Source organism: Chiloscyllium plagiosum, chromosome 36 (assembly GCF_004010195.1).
Source record: "Chiloscyllium plagiosum isolate BGI_BamShark_2017 chromosome 36, ASM401019v2, whole genome shotgun sequence".
Taxonomy (NCBI): domain Eukaryota; kingdom Metazoa; phylum Chordata; class Chondrichthyes; order Orectolobiformes; family Hemiscylliidae; genus Chiloscyllium; species Chiloscyllium plagiosum.
Window position 1 is genome coordinate 14814334 of NC_057745.1, and position 11746 is coordinate 14826079.

General features: G+C 40.6%; 1 protein-coding gene across 6 annotated transcripts in view; it reads right to left on the reverse strand.

Annotated features, from left to right (window-relative positions):
• Positions 1-10751, reverse strand: part of tmod2 (tropomodulin 2) — a 76748-nt gene extending 65997 nt beyond the window's left edge. For 2 of the 6 annotated variants that reach the window (XM_043677382.1, XM_043677383.1), the window contains exon 1: positions 10654-10750. The gene's annotated coding sequence lies outside the window, so the exon portion shown is untranslated. Of the gene's footprint in view, positions 1-4204; positions 4254-10151; positions 10449-10653 lie in introns of those variants that run through there. The other 4 variants (XM_043677379.1, XM_043677378.1, XM_043677384.1 and 1 more) reach the window with 4 other exon arrangements.
• Positions 10752-11746: the final 995 nt, after the last annotated feature.

Sequence of the window (11746 nt, forward strand, 5' to 3'; positions counted from 1 at the left end):
GTTTAGGGTGACAGGGGAAAGATATAAAGAGACCTAAGGGGCAATTTTTTAATACAGAGGGTGGTACGTATATGGAATGAGCTGCCATAGGATGTGGTGGAGGCTGGTACAATTGCAACATTTAAGAGGCATTTGGATGGGTATATGAATAGGAAGAGTTTGGAGGGATATGGGCCAGGCGCTGGCAGGTGGGACTGGATTGGGTTGGGATATCTGGTCGGCATGGACGGGTTGGACCGAAGAGTCTGTTTCCATGCTGTACATATGAAAATGTCATTTCAAGAATCACTAAACAAATATATATACACTCATACACACAAAAAACTAGAACAGAGAAAGCTAATTTTCCTGAATAAAGTCACTCCCAGGACAAAATTAACAAAAGGATAAATATTTCAACAGAAAAATTTTTAGCGGTGTAATTCGCTTCTAGACAAATTACAGAACTGACAAAATAATCTAAGCTGCATAAAAACAAATTACCAATTAGTAATTTTTGGGAACGTAATGCAACTAAGTTTGTATTACTTGAAAAAGAAACTGATGCACGTCAGCAATAATCTAATATATTCTGCTGAGATACAATTCCATACATTTCAGGTTATTCCAATTGCCTGATAATCTGAAAAAATATGCCTTAATTCTTCACGGATCAGAGCTCTAGTTACTACAAATTCCCTCTCTCAAAATATCTCTCTAAATTTTAATTGGCCCATTAAAAATTACCAAACACCCACTTAATTTTTTTCTTTTATTTAACCTATTTTTCTAATCAACCTGTTCAGAAATGTCCTTACATACCTCTGGAGCAGGTGGGACCTGTACTTGGGCCTCTTGGGCCACTATCATTGTACCACAGGAGGACCCACAATACTTGCAATGGCCAGGAAACAAACCCAGGTAAACACCATTATACCACTATTGCAGAGCTAGTGCGCCAGAAGTGGGATTGTTCCAAATTTCAGTCAAACAGTTATGAATTGTCTCATTAAATGATTACAAAAGTAAACAGATAAAAGGTAATGTTTCACAGCTGTATTATGCCACGAGATTATCTTGCAAAGAATATCTCCAGTTTAACTACAAAGCGCAGGATTCAAGGTTGTTACAAATATGTTTTGCAAAGATCTCTGCGTTAATTGAAGAATGTTTCCATTTATCCAACAATTCACCATCATGAAACCAAGTCTATATGAAAGTATTTGCTGACTGCTTAAGAACAATGCTTTGAAAATTTAACAGTTTAATGCTTTATGATAATACGATGGAAACAAAGCTGGGATAAACACTAATGTTTCAGTAACTTACAGACACTCCATAATACCCAAACTGTACGATTTACTGGGACTCCTTTATATCACCTCACCCTGACATTCTGATACGGTGATAATTGACTAGGTTGGATTTGTTCTAGTAGACGTCACTGCTATAGGTGTACTGAAACAGCACAGATAGTGGCATGGGTAGCTCTGCAGCACAAATGTTCAGTGTTAATGTTAACCAATACCTTCAGCCATTTCTTGATAATCACTCGGAGTGAATCAAATTGGTTGAAGTCTGCCATCTGTGATGCTGGGCTCCTCAGGAAGTGGCCAGGATCAGTGGTATTTGTGGCTGAAGATTGATTCAAATTCTCTTGAACAGACATGTTGGACTTCCTAATCATTGAGGATGGGTGAAATTTGTGCAGTTTCCTCCAGTTTGTTGTTAATTAATCACCACTATTCACAATTTCATCAACTGGGGTGCTACTGAGCCACTCTTCAGCACTGAAATCAGAGTCCATCTTGTGTCCCTACCACCCTCAGTGCTTCTAACTGATGTTCAACATGAAAGAGTGCTGATTTATCAAGCAAAGTAAGGAAGTAGGTGGTAATCAGCCAATTCTTTCCTTGCCCATGTTTGACCTGATGCCATGAGACTCCGTGGGGTCTGGATCAAGTAGCACTACAGATGCCAGTTAATACCAAACAACTTTAAGAAGTCTTACTGTATACAGATAGTCAGTGCTTCTATAATGTATTGGCTGCGTTCTTGTGCAACCTCACATTATAGAAGAACACCACTTTGGAAACAGCGCTTATGTTGGCTCTGTAATCGTGTTACAGCCAACACACATTTTTAAAAGTTTGAGCAATAGAAACAGGATCCCCAATTCGTCAATCATGTTACAGCAAATTCGCATGGAAGAAAAGCATGTTATAACAGAACAACCTGTACTCAGAGGGGCAATCTTTGGAACTCTGCTTCAACCACCTTTTGAGGAAGACAGTCTTTGACCTTTTTTTGGGCCAGATAAGCTGCTGATCAGCATAGGATGAAAGATTATCGGAAATAGGCACAAATGTGAAGTAATCAGATCAGCCATAATCTTATTCAGGAGCAGACTCCAAGGGGCTGACTGGTCTAATCCTATTCCTCATTTGTATGTTGGCTTGCATATGCAAATTATCTAAAGCTCTGTTATTTCTACCCAATCCAATACAAAACTGACTTCATCATTCCGACCCTTGTTAATCCACGCTGGCCCCTAGTTTCTCACTGTTCGAAATTAACAATTCTTATTCTCCTGTTTATCTCTCACCATGGCAAGGTTCTTGCTGCATACAATAGTGGCAGTGCTCCTCAGCCAGGAGGCCTGGATTCAAGTCCCACTTGCTCCAGGAGGTAATAACTCTAAACAAACTAATTAGAAAATATCCAACTCACTGTGGCTTAACTTTCTCTTTGTGTAGAACCTCTTCCTGCCTCAACACCCAGTCATGCTTTCCCATTCCCCTGACTTCTGCATCACCCACTTCCTTTGACCCAACCATCCATTCCAGTCTGGATTTCATTATGAGAGCAAAGACTCAAATGAACAGATTAGGAATATGCTATTTGTCCTCAAGTCTGCTGTGCTATTTAATGAAATTATGACTGATCTGACCGTAACCTCAAATCCTCTAGCATTTGTATGAAAAGTTATCTATGACTGCTTCAAAAACATTGATCGCAGGGCTTCTTGAAAAGAGAGATCTAAAATGGGTAGTTCCTTATTTTTAAATAGTGACCCTTAGTTCTAGATACACCTAGAAGGAGAAAGAACCTTCCTATATCTACCACGTTAAGACCCCTCAGGATTTTGTATCACATTTCAATAAAATTACCACTTAACATTCTAAACTCAAACAGCTCCAAGCCCTGCTTATCCAAACATTCCTGCAACCTCCCATCATTTTGATATTTCTTTATTCTTCCTGCCAAAATGGTCAATTTCACAATTTCCAACACTTTACTCCATTTACCAGATCTTCACCCACTCATTCAAGTTATTTCTTACTGTATTCATATTCAGATTCACTTTATCATAGCTACAGAAAGTGAAGTGCTTCATAAATAATCAAGTACTTGGTAATCCATATCTTCACTGCTACTCAAGCTCAATGGCACAGAATCAGAAACCGTCCACATCACCTGATGAAGGAGCAGTGCTCCGAAAGCTAGTGCTTCCAAATCACCTGTAGGACTATAACCTGGTGTTGTGAGATTTTTAACTTCCTTAATAAGGATCAAGTTTCCATCAACAAAAGATGGACAATTTAATACCACACCACTATCAGTAAATTCTGCCTCATTTAAAATACTCAAACTTAAGAAAGATGAACAAGCACGCCGTACTCCGTTATCACCAACTTCCGCGTAATTATGTTATCCGTCACTGCTACAACTTTGCCACAAATTTTGTGATGAAATTTTAACAGAAAGAGTTAACCAATTGCTATAAGCCCATTGAAGAAACAGTTATTTTAAACCCAACTTGGTGATTGGTAGATGTGGCAACAAAAGAAAACTGTTTCTTGGCCTTCAATGCAAGCAAGCCTGTCTATAGCTCAGATTGTACAGCAGCAGTTTATTTTCCTAACAAGTATTCTGTAATTCTTTGATATAGGCTAATGGGCCTTAAATCAAAAGATGGTATCAGCAAATCAAAAACAGACACTTAGAACACAAAAGCAACCAATTGGAGGAAAGATAACCATTGCACACGTCACAAAATATACATAAAGGGGTTGTTTAAATAAAATATTGTTTCAATTCATCATAAAGATAAAATTAATTCAAAAGATCAAAAGTATTTTAAAATGTAGAATGAATATCCTAAATATTATGGAAAAGTGACCTACAACATTGACCTTAAATTTCAGTCAGTCAGAGTACTTACTTTACTAAGTATTCTGTGGTTTTGTGGCTGTGCATTAAACTTGAAGCACCTTAAAAAAAATAAGTTGCAGTTACTACACTGTAATCAGCCCATACATTTAGCAACTTCCAATTTTACACAACATTGGAACCTTTACCTAGTTGAAGATACAATGTACTATCTGACAAAATTGGAAATCTGGCCACATGAATTATTAGGACAAGTGACTAAAAGGACAGGCAACTAAAGGTGTGGCAGCAGAGAGAGGCTTAAAGAGCATTTTTTAAGGTGGAGCAGTTTAGTAGAGGTACTCCAAGACTCAGAGCTTAATCAACTACAGGCACAATCACCAATAGTAAAACAATGAGCAAGGAGTCATCAATGGAAGAGTGTAGCAACGTTAGGCATTTATATGGCTCGAGGGAGAAAGTAGATCTTGGAGGTGGAAAAGTGCAAGTATTTAAGTTTGGCAAGTAGAGTCTTGAATTGAATGGAGGGTGCAAGATGGGTGGCTAGCCTGGAGGGGATTAAATTAAAAACATTAACCACCATGCAACACACAAGTTACTGATTATACCCAACCAGCACCTGCTTGCAAAACTTAAGTGTCCAGCATTAGATGTAATTCCAAGATTGGACAACATTTGCAAGATAATCTCAAGCGTGCAGAGAGCTACAATGACAACCAATTTAAGAGTGTCAGTCGGGCTCTCCTTGTGTGTAATGGAAACTAATACTAATTCAGTGTGCCCTCTCCTTGCAGACAGAACAAAAGTATACACACACCGCATCTATTTTAGCATAACAAAATAGGTAACAACTATTTGCAGGTTCATGCCTCAGGACAACTTCTTAACCAATCGCAATCAACTTGCATGGTTTAAATTTAAATACAGTTTAGCAGTTAACTCCTTGAAATGCCTCTGCTAGAATCCACTGCCAACCATTCAGCACTCTTATCATGCATAATTTCTATAAAGCAATGTTCCACTTTACAGTGGGATTCTTGAGAATTGCTCCGAGTTCAAAATGAAAAGCTACAACAAAGCGTGTCTTTATTCAGTAATTCTCAAATTTTTCACTACCAAATGCCACCCTCACCCTGATGGCCACCTTTGTGTGTGGCTGCATCAAGCTGTGCATGGATCCCCGGTACGCAAACACCAAGTGTCACTACGTACTGAGGTTCTACTTGTCCCCGGTGTTGCGAAGGATGGGCCTGGCCTCGCTGACAGGATGAACTTGTTACATATTTTCTCACAAGCTGCCTGAATACTCTACATAGAAATCGTGCTACAACTCCCCCAAAAACCAAAGACTTTGGAACCAAAATGCTCAAGGATTTTCAGGGTGTTTGAAATAAGACAGTAAGACATAGGAGTAGAAATTAGGCCATTAAACCCATCATACCGGTTCCACCATTCAATCATGGCTGATAAGTTTCTCAGCCCCATTCTCACGCAGGCTCCGTGCTCTATGGCTTGTTCCCCGAGACGCAAATCGAGACGAACATCAACTGTGCCTGGAGGATCATCAACTCGGTGAAGGACACTCTCTGGGTGGTCCGAAACCTGCTGATCTTCCAGCTGAAGGAGTTGACCCCGACTGAGTGTTGCATTCCATGGTTCAGGACTACGTGTTGAGGGACGAGCTGAAGCTTGGGGCAGCTGCCGCCAAGGCGCGGTGGGGAAAAACCACTGTGTAAAGTCTGCCTGCCTAACGAAGAACAGGGGGCCCATGCAGTCATTTGGGCTCTGCTGATGCCTCAGCTAATTATATGGGCATATGATCAAAAAATGTACAGACCTGTATAAAAATGATAAGTTTTGATCTCTGCATGACCAATTGTACAGACCATCAAATTATTTTATGAATAAAGTATATTTTTGAAATAAAAAGAAACTACCAAATGATATGTTCATTTGCAAATGGATTAAACATTGAATCAAGAATCCTCACATAATATCATGAGGATATATGTCAGCAACAAAGCAATGTAATTTCGACAAGAATACTCCATCAAAACAATGACAAACGTAATACAGCAGAGCAACTGAGGATTTTATACATCAATTGCAGATCCTGGACCAGAGGTTATTCACAAATGCATTGTCGGAATCCATTTCTGGAATGACATAACTAGCTTATCACAACCACAAAGCTGAAACAAAATCTATTTGAAAGAAATTATTATTTAAAAAACTGGGAGCAAGTTACTTTTGGTTCACTTCATTAAATACAAATTATCATGAACTAGGATTTATTGAACACAAGGGGCAAAAGTATTGTGATTAATCACTGACTTACTATTTTATCAGTAATATTGTATGCATGTATGTATTGATGCTAATTTATAAGAGACCAATAAAAAATTAAAAAATGAGTCATGCAAGAGTCACATACTCAACTATCTACAGTTCTATTTATTCCTATTACAACCCATGGTTGAGAGTACAGGGCAACCTCGATTATCTGAACAACATGGGCGGGGAGTATTTTGTTCAGATGATCGAAGTTCAGATAATCAAATGTTTAAATAAATGTTTACCAAAGCATTAGGACTTTGAGATCTTGTTCGGATAATCTGAAATTTGGATAATTGGTGGTGTTCGGATATCCGAGGTTGCACAGTAACTTGAATATTGGATAAAACAGCTCATATTTCTAAGTCTGATTTCTTGAACTGCACTAAGACACGTATTCAAAACAAAAGGAAATAAACAATCAAACCTTACCACTGTGGAAATGCAAACCCATTCCAGTCAGACAAAAAAAAATCAAAAGTAAAGAGATAAGGGCCATCTTAAAAATTATTTTCCAAAAGATTCATTTTTTAAAAAATCTTGCAAGAGCAAACAACTAATATTTAAAACATTTTGAATGTGCAGCATATCCTTTGCAAAAAAAGACCCTGGCAAAAGTAATTTTTGGACAACCAGGACCAAGGTTTAGACAAAAACTTGCAATAAACTTTAGCAATAAACAAAAGGGCAGATTAATGTTAATGCAAGATAAACAGAACAAAGACAGATTTATACACCATACATGTAAAGAACTGTATTCAACCCAACCATCATGAAGCAGATGCAGCAGAATAACAGCAGTTAAGATTACCAGACAGCTAGTTAATTCAACAGCCTTGAAAACACCATTACTGGTCATACACACTGAGACATTTCCTTCCTGTCCGTTTCAAAATGTGCGTGTTACATTTTTGCAACTAATAGACAGCAAAATAGATTTTAAAAAGGGTCAAAATTCTGACATTGGCCTTTCGCATCCAGATTCAACCCCAGCCCAGACACACCCAAGGAATAGTTTCTGACCAGCAAAAAAACAATCACACTAAACAATAACCACAGAGAGAACCAAAATAATTAACACAAATACAGCATGCAGATATTGCGTGGGAGGGATGTGCCAGTTTTGAGAGACAGAGTTGACTTTCAAGTTAATGCACATTGTTGGGCCAAAATTAATTAAAAAGAATAGTACGATCATTTGCTCAATTCCACATCCTCTGGAATTTAAAAATGTTCTGACTGCAAAGCAGAGCTAAATTTTGAGCAATTAAAACAGTTTCACCACTTTAAGTTTATTTATTTAGGGAAGTTAGAGATTTTGCATACCCAAATAATCTAATTTGAAGAGATCTACCAAAAAGATCATGTAGTTGAACAAACATTTGTCTTCAGTTTTACAGTCTTTCAGCTACTTTAGAATAGGCTAATATTATTCAGCAAATCAGTATTAAAAACTTTGTACAAGCAACTAATCATATTATAAACTAAACCAGTACTTGATACTAGAAGTGCTCAGAGTCATGTTATGACACTATAAATCATTACATCAAACATCACACCCCGGAAATGCAGTATATCCTTAAAACAAAATGCTTTATTATGGTAAGTGTTGGGGCATGTTTTACTAGTTAGACATCTAGTTGACAAGATGAAAATTTTAACCAGTCATCAGATTGCCATACCATGTAAATGTCAAGAAAAATCTTGGCAAAATATGACTGGTAGAGGAATGACTTGACCAGAGGATGTAGAATTGAGCACTTTCCTCACAGCGCCAGGAATGCCCGAGGTGACTGCCAGTGTGTAATTTGCATATTTTCCTGTTTGTGAAGGTTTATAGCTCAGGTTGAGGTTTAGGGTGTAGGTTTGCTCGCTGAGCTGTAGGTTTGATATCCAGACATTTCATTACCTGGCTAGGTAACATCATCAGTGCGACCTCCAAGTGAAGCGAAGCTGTTGTCTCCTGCTTTTTATTTATATGTTTGTCCTAGATGGGGGTTCCTGGGGTTTGTGGTGGTCATTTCCTGTTCGTTTTCGGAGGGGTTGATAGATGGTATCTAGATCTGTGTGTTTGTTTATGGTGTTGTGGTTGGAATGTCAGGCCTCTAGGAATTCTCTGGCATGTCTTTGCTTAGCCTGCCCCAGCTATATACACACTATATTTTCCTGTGTCTGCATGGATTCCCTCTGGGTAGTTTGGTTTCCTCTCAGTCCAAAGATGTGCAGGTTTGGTGGATTGGCCATGGGAAAACGCAGGGTTACGGAGACAGGATGGGGGGGGAATGGGGGTTGATCCGGATAGGATGCTCTTCAAAGGGTTGGTGTTGATTCAATGAACCAAATGGCCTGCATGAGAAAGCAACCAAATTAATTACTAACCTGTAAATCCTTCCAACACACATGGCAGACCACGGCAGAGGAGAAATTCATGGTCAGCCACGTGATGAAAAGAAAGTTGGAGCCACTACCTTCATCGTTCATGACTCCAGTCTACAACATGGATGTGACTTGGACCCCGAAAGAAGTGTAACACACATATATCCTGACAAATTCCCTTTAATGTTGATCAAACTCGTGTCAAACTGTTCAAACCTGCTCATTGAATCAAATAAAGTCATAGATGTCTGTGCCAATCTCCACTCCATCATAGGCTGAGTCTTTAGTCACGGAGATCAAGTATACGAGTCATTCCAAAGTTGAAATTCTTGTCCATATAATCTGTAATCTGTCCCCTTCACTATTTTTATCTTATGCACAGCTTTTCTTTTACACCTCAAGGATTAATATCTTCAAAGATCTCCTCAATAGCTTTTAAAAAACCAAAGCTCTCTAAAATAGGAGTCACATCCTTCGCAAAACCATCCCCCAATTCTTGCCAACAGTTTGGCTTGAGAAGTAGCTGCAACATGCAGAACTGTCATACAGTATATGCAGACGAAGCAATGGAAATCATCAGAATTGGGCACAGTTAAATACGAAACTTGAGAACGTTTCTGCAGAAAGGACATGTGAAATCTGCTGAATACAGGCAGACTTCAACATATGTATTCCCTTTCTTTATAGTTTCGCCCTGCCACAACCCAAGATATTAGCAATTATCTCCATTTTCCCTAATATTTCCCCTTCTTGTAAACAGTAAAGGTCTTTTATTCCTGTGTACATCCCTTGATCAGTTCTCATTCAACCTCTCTCATGAGAACACTCTCATTGAATAGCTCTGCTTCATCATCTCCTATCTTGTTTCCTAAAGAACCCTGAAACCCTTCTTAATTATGGTATTAGTTCTTCAAAATTTAAATTTCCTAATTTTCTTTCTCTTTGTAAAATAATGAGATATACCTTCGAGTTTAGGAATATAAATAGCAGTTCACTTATCAGCACAAACAAGACAAGAAAAATTGCCTGGTGTTAAAAGCAAATTTAAAACAAAAAAAAAACCCTCAACCAACGCGGACATTCAAAAGCTACATAAATTGAAGGTTCTGAAAGGATATTATCTTAAAACTCCAATTTATCATTTTAAAATTGAAAGTAACATTCCACAGGACTAATTTAAGGCCATGCAACTTCTGACCTTCCACAAATGCATTACCTAACCATTTTGTTTTATTCCAAACAGAGCTGGGAACAGAAAATGAACAATCAACATGCGAAGATAAACAAACCTGTCTCTATGAGATTATACTCTAATCCCGTCAGTCAACCCACAATCTTCACCGACGCCTTTAGTAAACCGCTTTCCACATCTTCTGTTTGCCATAACGGCAGCTCCCACTTGCAGTATTATTTAACGTGGAACCACTGCTCTGTTTATGTTGCTGCTGCTGCTGCCACCGACTCGGAAGCAGGTCCCTCCATCACCAAAGGTCACCAGTGACTTGTTTTAAATGCCGCAAATCACGCCCCACGGCCTCGCCTGCACAAATTAAGCTTGAAGCTGGTGATCAGGGGGTTTTGGCTGAGGGGTGAGGGGGTCACGGACCAGGGTTGCTGAGGAGGGGGGAGGAGGAGGAGGAGGGGGGAGGAGGAGGAGGAGGTGGTGAGCCTCAAACAGAGAATCGGCGGGGGCTGGGTGCGCCCCACTGACAGCGGGCGAGACAGAGGGAGGGTTCCCGAGGGAACGGGGGGGGGGTTCATCTGTGCTGAGGGCGGGATAGATAAACTTACCGCTCCTCCGCCACCACCACCGGATAAAAGATGGTCCTCCCCACACTCAGCTCCCGCTCCTTCCTTCCCTCCCTCTCTCCGGGAGCCTCGCTCTGGCCCTGGACTCGAGGGGGCGCGGCCAGCCACCGCCTGCTCGAGCTCCACTCCAACCGCCGCCCCGCGCGCTGACGCATCATCCGATTGACACCCACTCATCACCAATTACACGAGTCATTCCCCCGTTCCGCCCGCCCTATGGCCCAAAAGGGACCAATCGGCGGCGACCGGAGCCGGAGCTCGGGTGGCGCCCAGTACGCAGTCGCACTGCGGCTGTTTGTCGCGGCCAACTGTTTGGATTTGCCTGAGGAGGGCGGGGTAAGCACTCGGGGGCGCCCTCTGTAGGCTGCGTGAAGTTGCGATTGGGAATCTGGTGATGATTTGCAGATGACAGTGTTGGACTGGGGTGTGTACAATGTTAAAAATCCCACAACACTGGGTTATAGTCCAACACATTGAATTGGAAGCACTAGCTTTCGGAGCGCTGCTCCTTCATCTGGTGGTTGTGGTGGAACTATTCAGTTAGTTCGATTCCCCCTGCCCTCCAACTCTTCCTTGTGCGTTGTTTTTCTGTCAATAATTGAACCTAGGTCCTTCTAAGACGTATTAATACTATCTTTATAGGCAGTCCGCCCAAGATCATAACAAAGTTGTGGTGTAAAAGCCTACTTTTTAACATGATTTGGAGGTGCCAGTGTTGGACTGGGGTGTACAAAGTTAAAAAATCACACAACACCAGGTCATAGTCATTGGAAGCACTAGCTTTTGGAGTGCTGCTCCTTCATCAGGTGATTATTAATATTTCATTCCAGGGATGTGGGCATTGCTGACATCCTTGAGAAGGTGATACATGGATGTAGGTTTGCTCGCTGAGCTGTGCAGGCCAACAGCTCAGTGAGCAAACCTACATCCAGAACCTCAACCTGAGCTGCAAGGTAGGGAGGAGGGACTTGGGGGAGGGGCGTTGGAAATGCGCGATAGGTGGAATGAGGTTAAGGTGAGGGTGATAAGGTGAGGGTGATAGGCTGAAGTGGGGGGGGGGGGGCGGCGAGATCAG